The sequence below is a fragment of the Bubalus bubalis genome, chromosome 11, assembly GCF_019923935.1.
Source record: "Bubalus bubalis isolate 160015118507 breed Murrah chromosome 11, NDDB_SH_1, whole genome shotgun sequence".
NCBI classification, from domain to species: domain Eukaryota; kingdom Metazoa; phylum Chordata; class Mammalia; order Artiodactyla; family Bovidae; genus Bubalus; species Bubalus bubalis.
Genome location: NC_059167.1, coordinates 17,034,885 through 17,045,015, shown reverse-complemented (window position 1 = coordinate 17,045,015; position 10,131 = coordinate 17,034,885).

Below are 10,131 nucleotides of genomic sequence, written 5' to 3'. Positions count from 1 at the left end.
ATGGGTTTGGGTGGACTCTGGGAGTTGGTAATGGACAGGGAGGCCTGGTGTGCTTCGGTTCATGGGGTTGCAAAGAGTTGGTTGTGACTGAGCAACTGAACTGATAAACCTGTTACCATAACACCCAGGGATAACCACTGTTAACATCTTGGTATATGTCATTTATACACACACACACACACACACACACTTGCATACAGAAAAATATTACATTTGTACAAAAGTAATTGAGGTTTTGCATTGCTGAAATTTGCTATTTGATGTTGGAATACATTCTAAATAAATGCAGTTATGTAATAGGTCATTTTAATGCACATTTCTCACTTTATGCCTTTTTGCTGAAGAATTGCTTGCTGTTTATTTTAAAGTATGGAAATGATGTTAGACAAAAAGCAAATTTGAGCGATTTTCTTGAGTTCAAAATAGATCATAAAGCAATAGAGACAACACTCGATATCAACAGTGCATTTGGCCCAGGAACTGCTAATGAACATACAGCGCAGTGGTGGTTCAAGAATTTTTGCAAAGGAGACAAGAGCTTTGAAGATGAGGAGCGTAGCAGCTGGCTGGCCATCGGAAGTTGACGACAACTGAGAGCTATTATTGAAGGTGATCCTCTTGTAACTAACGAGAAGTTGCCCAAGAACTCAACATCGACCATTCTATGGTTGTTCCGTGTTTGAAGCAAATTGGAAAGGTGAAAAAGCTCAATAAATGGGTGCCTCATGAGCTAACCGGAAGTTTTTAAAACTGTCATTTTGAGGTGCTGTCTTCTCTCATTCTATGCAACAACAAACCATTTCTCTATCAGATTGTGATGTGCAACAAAAAATGGATTGTATACAACAATCGGCAACAACCGGCTCAGCAGTTGGACTGAGAAACTCCAAAGCACTTCCCAAAGCCAAACTTACCCCCCCCAAAAAAAAAATCATGGCCACTGTTTGGTGGTCTGTTGCCCATCTGATGCACTTCAGCTTTCTGAATCCTGGCAAAACCATTACATCTGAGAAGTGTGTTCAACAAACCGTGAAGACACACAGAAAACTGCAATGCCTTCATCCAATATTGGTCTACAGAAAGGGCCGAATTCTTCTCCACGACAATGCCCAACTGCATGTTGCGCAAACAATGCTTCAAAAGTTGAATGAACTGGTCTACAATTTTGCCTCATCTGCCACATTTACCTGACCTCTGGCCAACTGACTACCACTTGTTCAAGCATCTCAACAATTTTTTGCAGGAAAAATGCTTCCACAGCCAGCAGGAGGCAGAAAATGCTTTCCAAGAGTTTGTCAAATTCTGAAGCATGGATTTTATGCAACAGAAATAAGCAAAAGTATTTCTCGTTGATTTCAATGGTTCCTATTTTGGTTAATAAAGATGTGTTTGAGCCTAGTTATAATGATTTAAAATTCAGAGTCTGAAAGCATAATTATCTTTGTATCAATCTACTAGATATAGGTATGTGTAGATATGTAGATATAGCTACATGGTACATATATTTGTGTGAAGTACATATGTATGCATATTTTTATATAAAATTTATATAAATAACATATATATTTTAAATGAAATTGAGCTCCTATCAAATATACTATTTTTTATCCTGTTTTTTTGAGAAATTGCAGCTCTTAACTAAAGTCTTTTTTACAGTCTATTTTAGCACTGAGTCATTTAACAATTAGAATAATGTAATGAAGGCGATCAGCCCTGGGATTTCTTTGGAAGGAATGATGCTAAAGCTGAAACTCCAATACTTTGGACACTTCATGCGAAGAGTTGACTCATTGGAAAAGGCTGTGATGCTGGGAGGGATTGGGGGCAGGAGGCGAAGGGGATGACAGAGGATGAGATGGCTGGATGGCATCACTGACTTGATGGACGTGAGTCTGAGTGAACTCCGGGAGTTGGTGATGGACAGGGAGGCCTGGCGTGCTGCGATTCATGGGGTCGCAAAGAGTCAGACACGACTGAGCGACTGAACTGAACTGAATGCTTTATGAATTTCTTTAAATAATGATAGACGTTTTTATTTTGTAGGTCCTGGTTTATTAAGTTTCTGTTTATTTTGAAATCATTGTAGATTCACAGGAAGTTGAAAGCAACGTACACCAAGGCCATGCAGTCTTCCTTGGCCTCCCCCTAAGGTAACATCTTATACAATGGTGGGTCAATATCAAAAGCAATATATTGACATTAGTACAGTTCATAGAGCTTATTTAGATTTCATTAGTTATACTTGGACTCATGTGTAGCCTTACATCACCACAATAAAGAAACTCAATTCTTCTATCCTCTGTACATCACTCCTTTAGAGCCACACCCATCCCATCCCCCACTCATTCCTAATTCCTGGCAACCATGCACCCATTATTTATCTCCATAATTTCATGAATGTTAAGCAAATGGAATTAGATAGTATGTATACTTTTAGGACTGGCTTTTTTCACTCATTGTAATTGTCTTGAGATTCATCTAAGTTGCTGCACACACCTATAGTTTGTTCCTTTTACTGCTGAGCTGTATTCAATGGTATGGATGTGTAATACCACAGTCTGTTTAAACATTAATCAACTGGAGAACATTTGGGTAAGTTTTCAGTTCGGGGTTATCATGAATAAAGCTGCTATGGACATTCGTGTACAACTTCCTATTTGGACAGAAGTGCTCACTTCTCTGGGATAAATGAGCAAGAGTATAATTGCTGGGTTGTAGATCTCTCTTGAGAGTCCCTTGGACTGCAAGGAGATCCAACCAGTCCATTCTGAAGGAGATCAGCCCTGGGATTTCTTTGGAAGGAATGATGCTAAAGCTGAAACTCCAGTACTTTGGCCACCTCATGCGAAGAGTTGACTCATTGGAAAAGACTCTGATGCTGGGAGGGATTGGGGGCAGGAGGCGAAGGGGACGACAGAGGATGAGATGGCTGGATGGCATCACTGACTCGATAGAAGTGAGTCTGAGTGAACTCCGGGAGTTGGTGATGGACAGGGAGGCCTGGTGTGCTGCGATTCATGGGGTTGCAAAGAGTTGGACACGACTGAGCAACCGATCTGATCTGATCTGATTATAAGTCCATCTTCAGTTCTGAAAGGAATTGCCAAACTATTTTGCAGACTCACTGTATGCAATCTACTTTTTTAAACTTAACAATATGTTGTCAACAATTTTCCTTATTGTTAAACACTTTGTATTTAATTAAATAAGACTTCCCAGGTGGCTCAGTGGTAAAGACTCTGCCTGCAATGCAGGAGACATGGGTTCAGTCTCTGGATCAAGAAGATCTCCTAGAGAAGGAACTATCAACCCACTCCAGGCAGTAAAGAATTTGCCTGCAATTTGGGAGACCTGGATTCAATCCCTGGGTTGGGAAGATTCCCCAGAGAAGGGAACAGCTACCCACTTCAGTATTCTGGCCTGGAGAATTCCATGGACTGTGTAGTCCACGGGGTCACAAAGAGGTGGACACAGATGAGCGACTTTCACTTCCGGTGTTCTTGCTGGGGAAATCCCAAGAAGAGAGGAGCCTGTTGGGCTACGGTCCAGAGGAGTCACAAAAGAGTCAGACACAACATAGCAACTAAACAACAACGTCATTACTTACTGTTGTTTAGTTCTAAACCATGCTATTCCCTTCTAAACATGGAATGGAAACATGCTTCTAAAACATGCTATTTCATTGTATGCTGCTGCTGCTGCTAAGTCGCTTCAGTCATGTCCGAATCTTAGCAACTCCATGGACTGCAGCCCACCAGGTTCCTCCGTTATGGGATTTTCCAGGCAAGAGTACTTGAGTGGGGTGCCATTGCCTTCTCCGATTCCATTGTATAGCTATACTATAATATCCAATCTAAATTTTAGGAATTCCTGAATTTCATGAATATTCTTATTTTTGTGTTATAAATAATAAAATGAAAAATATTGTGGAAAAATCTTTGTGCCTACTTCTGATTATTTATTTAGGATAAATTTTTAGACATAGATATCCAGGAGTTGGTGATGGACAGGGAGGCCTGGCATGCTGCGATTCATGGGGTCGCAAAGAGTCGGACACGACTGAGCGGCTGAACTGAACTGAACTGATAGTGGTTTAAAGGGTATGAATGAAGGGACATCCAGTGCTTCATCCAGTGCTTAAGACTCCAAGCTTCCACAGCAGGGGGGTGTGGGTTTGATCCCTGGTTGGGGAACTAAGAGCCTGCATGCTGTGCAGTGCAGCAAAAAAATAAAATAAATAAAAATAAAGGGTATGAATGAACATCATAAAGTATTTTGCTTTCTTCCTTTTTTTTCAAATTGTCCTACTAAAGGTTTCAATATACAATCCCACAGCAGTATATAAGAATTAGGCAGTTGTATTTCAACACAAATTACAGTCAAACAGCATTCTTAATATCTAAATAGATCTTATAAGTCAACTGCTGCTGCTGCTGCTGCTAAGTCGCTTCAGTCGTGTTGGACTCTGTGTGACCCCATAGACGGTGGCCCACCAGGCTCCCCTGTCCCTGGGATTCTCCAGGCAAGAACACTGGAGAGGGTTGCCATTTCCTTCTCCAATGCATGAAAGTGAAAAGTGAAAGTGAAGTCGCTCAGTCGTGTCTGACTCTTCTCTACCCCATGGTCTGCAGCCTACCAGGCTCCTCCGTCCATGGGATTTTCCAGGCAAGAGTACTGGAGTGGGGTGCCATTGCCTTCTCCAATAAGTCAACTAGAAAAAATAAATACCCCAAATCAAGATGCTTTGGGCTGTAAATGATATAAAATTCCAATTAAAATTGTATAAACAATAGAGAAATTTAGACTTCATGTAATAACTCCAAAGATAGGGCAACTTCTGATTTTGTTGATTTCACACAATAACTTTAAAAATAGCCACCACAAAACATAGACTAATGGTAAAGGCTGTGAAGCTAGGCTGTTGGGTTTATATCCTGGCCCTTCCATTTGCTGAGTGTGGGACACTGAGCAAGTTACTTGTCCTATTTATGCCTTAGCTTCCCATTTTGAAAATGGCTATATTAATAGTATCTATCTCATAGGTTTAAGGATGAAGAGCTAACATATGTAAAATAGCCATTAAGTGTTGATATTATCAAGAGTCCAGGTTCTTCCTGCTTATCTGTTCTGGAATCCTTAGCATGTTAACATTATTTTCAGTCTTCAGACCTCAGGGTCACAAGATAGCTGCATTAACTCCAGGAATCTCACCCAAGAAGTCCAGAAATAGACAAGACTAAGTAGTCATGTCTGTTTCTTTCTTTAGAACAGGGAAACCTTTCCAGGAAGTGCCAAATAGATTTCCCCTGCATTCCACTGGCTAGAAAATAGGTTATTCTATACCAATCTGTTTAATAAAAAAAGAGAATGGAATGACTATGATTGGTTTAGATCAATCAAGGTTTACTCATAAGCTAAAACCACCTTCCCTGTGGATAGAAACCAAACAAAATCAGTTCTTTCTAATAAGAAAGAAGAGAAAAATGGATATTGAATGAACAACCAGAATGTCTGCTATACATCACATTAGAAAAATGGGCAAACCACATGCACCAGTACTTCATAAGAGAAGAAAAGCAAATGGTAAATAAATATGAAAAAAGGCTCTTCATGATTAATGAGCAAAAGGGTAAAAATTAAAAGTAGTTTCTGTATTTCTCTATTAATTTGGCAATGATGAAAAAGAATGATAATCACCTACAATACAGACAAATATATAAAATGCCTAAGAATAAATTTTATATACATGATGTGCAAGACCTAAATGAAGAAAATTATAAAATTTTACTGGACAACATTAAAGAAGACCTAAGTAAATGCAGATACATACCATGTTCATGAATAGTAGGACTTGGTATCTTAAAGATGTCAGTTGTCCTCAAATTGGTTTAGAGAATTAAAGCAATGCCAAACAAAATCTCAATAGAGTGGCGTTTTTTTTTTGAGAAATAGATGCTTTATTTCTAAAATATACATGAAAGAGCAAAGGCCCCAAACTAAAGACACTCTTAAAGAAAGGAATATGGTAAGAGAATTTTTCTTACTAGATATCAAGACTTAAAAAAAAAAAGACAGTAGTAATTAAGATAATGTAATATTGATTCAAGGATAGGCAAATTTAGCAATAGGAACAAACAGAGGGCCCCAAAACAGACTCTCACAATATAGAAACTTCACAAATTACCATGATAGTACTGAAAATCACTGAAGAAAGAATGGAAAAAGAAAATAAAATTACATCTCATTTCTCATCCTATATAGAAAGTAATTCAAAATTATGTGTAAAGGCAATTTGTAAAATTACTCAGAAGAAGATTCAGGTGATTATCTTTATGCTTTTAGATTAGGGAAGGATTTTCTAAATAAAACACAAAAAGTGTTAACTATAAAAGAAATCAAGAACTTTGTTCAAAGACATCTCAAAGTGAGTAAACAGACAAGCCATAAATTAAGGGGAAAAAAACTAGTATTCAGAATATATAAGGAACTCCTACAAATATATTAGAAAAAGTTTTTTTTTTCCTTAGCTTAAAGAAAGTAGGTAAAAGACAGATATTTCACAAAGGAGAAAAAGGACATGGCCAATAAACATATGAAAAAAAAAACCTCATTAGTAATCAGAAAAACAAATTAAGATGCCAATGATATGTTCTTTTATATCTATCTGATTCCACTCACCTCCCTCAACCATTGATAATACCAAGTGTTGGTAAGGAGTAGATCAGCTAGAATTCTTTAAGCACTTCTGGAGGGAGCATACATTGATGTAATCACTTTGGAATACTAGCATTATTTGTAAAGTTGAATATTCACATAGCCTATGACCTAGCTGTTCCACTTGTAGGTATGCCAAGATATACACAAGAATATTTATAGTTTATATTCTCTCACCCTCCAGAAAGATTGGAAACAACCCAAATATCTGTTGAAGGAAAATGAATACACATATTGTGGTACAGTCACATGATGGAACATTATGCAGCAGTGCAAATAGAACTATAGACACATGTAGCAACATGGAGGGAAATTTTAGGAATGTCATACCAAGTTAAAAAAGCAACTTGTAGAAGATTACATTATAATACCATTTATTAAAAATTCCAAATAAGCAAAATTAAGCACTTTGTTATTTAGGGGTTATAAATATGTAAAACTTTTTTTTATAAATCAAAGGAATATCAATCAAAATTTTGTGGTTATCCTTGAGTGTGGTAGAAGGCAAGGACATGGATTAGGAGAAGAGCACACACACTGATGTGATGGTATTGGCAGTATTTTAGGTGTCTTCTTAATATTTCACATATTTATTTATTTTTTAAATTGTGGTAAAATACACATAAAATTTACCTTTTTAACCCTTAAGTGTGCAGTTCAGTGGCATTAAATGCACTTACATTGTTATACAATATAAATGCACATGCATCATCCATTTCTAGAATTCCTTTCATCTTATAAAATTGAAATTCTATACATTAAACGAGAAATAATTTTTCCCTCCAGCCTCTGACAACCACCATTCTACTTTCTGTGTCTACGAATTTGAGATTTTTACTTTTCAAGTTGACAGATGGGCTCACAGGTGTTCATTTATTGTCAATTCATAACTTGCATATACATATTATATATACACACACACACATACATTCTTTTTTATGTATAAAACAGTACATATCTTATTTTTTAATGTCTTTATATCTGGAAAAATCATGACAATATCCAATGTCGGCCAGAACATGATAAGTGCTAGTACTCCTGTAAATTGACACAACTTTTCAGACATTTTAAACTTAACATAAAAAAAAAGGAAAAAAAATAAACTTAACATAGTAAAACTGATAAATACTTCATGGCTTTGGGGAGTTAGTATGCTTTCAGTTTTGGTTTCTGATTATTCATTAACAATATATAGAAATATGATTGATTTTTGTGTGTTGACCTTGCATCTTTGCTAAATTAGTTCTAGGAGGTTTTTTCTTATTGTTGATTCTCTGGGATTTTCTATGAAGACAATGGTGTTTTCTGTTAGTTTTCTTTCTTTCCATTCTGTATGCTTTTATAATTTCTTTTTCTTGCCTTATTGCACTGGCTAGATCTTTGAGTTTCAATTTGAATGGTAAAAGTGGACATTTTTGCCTTGTTTCTGATCTTTAGAGAGAAATTTTCTTTGACCATAAAGTATGATGTTAGGTACAGGATTTTGTAGATGGCCCTTATCATGCTGAAGATGTTCCTCTTTATTCCTAGTTTTTTAAGGTTTTTTGTTTTTTTGTTTTTAATTCAATGTCTGTTGATTTTTGTCAAATGCTTCTTGCATCAAGTGATATGGTCATGTGGTTTTACTTTTTAGAATATTAACATAGTTTCTCAAGTTGATTTTCAAATATTGAAACAGCTTTGCCCTCCAGATTTAAATTATATTGGTAATTATACATTGATCTTAATTTTATTATTTACTTTTGACTGTGCTGGGTCTTCATTGCTTCATACGGGCTTTCTCTAGCTGTGGTGAGCAGGGGTTACTTGTGATGCACTGGTTCTAGGCACATGGGCCTCAGTAGTTGCAGCACAGGGGCTCAGTAGTTGTGGTTCTCCTGCTCTAGAGGGGGCAGGCTTTGGTAGTTGTGGCACACCACTTAGTTGCTCTGCAGTATGTGGGATCCTCCTGGACCAGGGATTGAACCTGTGTCCTCTGCATTCACTGGGAGGTGGATTCCTAAGCACTGGGCCACCAGGGAAGTCCTTACATGAATCTTTTATGTACTGATGAATTTAGTTTGCTAATAATTTGTTGCAGCTCTTTGCATCTGCATTCATGAGGGACACCGGTCTCTAAATTTCTTTCTTTTTTTTTTTTTGTATTATCTTTGTCTGATTTTGGTACTGATACATTTTTCTGCAAGGCAATTTTTCTCTGGAGACCTGGGTTCGATCCCTGGGTCGGGAAGATCTGCTGGAGAAGGAAATGGCAATCCACTCCAGTACTATTGCCTGGAAAATCCCATGGACAGAGGAGCCTGGTAGGCTACAGTCCAAGGGGTTGCAAAGAGTCGGACATGACTGAGCGACTTCACTTCACTTTTCAACGTCTAGCACATCTAATATAAGACCAACATCTAGCACATCTCAGAGATGAGGAGACCGAATATCCACCAATAAGGAGATTCAAAGTGGCAGTTAATATGGGAGCAAAGATGATGTCCTTCCATCTGGACAGACTAGAGACTGGGAAGTAAAACATAACACGACCTTTTACTTAGAGTTTACTAGGTGTTAGACACTGTGTATGAATTGTCTCATCTAGCCATGAAACTAAAAGACGCTTACTCCTTGGAAGGAAAGTTATGACCAACCTAGATAGCATATTTAAAAGTAGAGACATTACTTGGCCAACAAAGGTTCGTCTAGTCAAGGCTATGGTTTTTCCTGTGGTCATGTATGGATGTGAGAGTTGGACTGTGAAGAAGGCTGAGCGCCGAAGAATTGATGCTTTTGAACTGTGGTGTTGGGAGAAGACTCTTGAGAGTCCCTTGGACTGCAAGGAGATCCAACCAGTCCATTCTGAAGGAGATCAGCCCTGGGATTTCTTTGGAGGGAATGATGCTGAAGCTTAAACTCCAGTACTTTGGCCACCTCATGCGAAGGGAGTTGACTCGGAAAAGACTCTGATGCTGGGAGGGACTGGGGGCAGGAGGAGAAGGGGACGACAGAGGATGAGATGGCTGGATGGCATCACGGACTCGATGGACATGAGTCTGAGTGAACTCTGGGAGTTGGTGATGGACAGGGAGGCCTGGCGTGCTGCGATTCATGGGGTCGCGAAGAGTCGGACACGACTGAGCGACTGAACTGAATGCATCTCTATGAGATAGGTCCTCTTAAAAAAAAAAAAAAAGTCCTTGCCATCAGGCAGCTCGGTCTGCTAGAGAGAAAGAGGCGCAAACGAACCAGTATCATGCAATGTAACAGCATTATAATGGGGCGTCTGCCCTAGGGGTAGTGGACCCTGGAGCCGCACCTCTGATCGTCACCGGAGCTGAGGGACCGGGAAGGAGGGCTGCAACTTCTCCAGCATAGCCTCGGGAAGTAGTGGGGGCCTTTCAGACTGGCTGTTTCCACAGCAACGGAACTAGC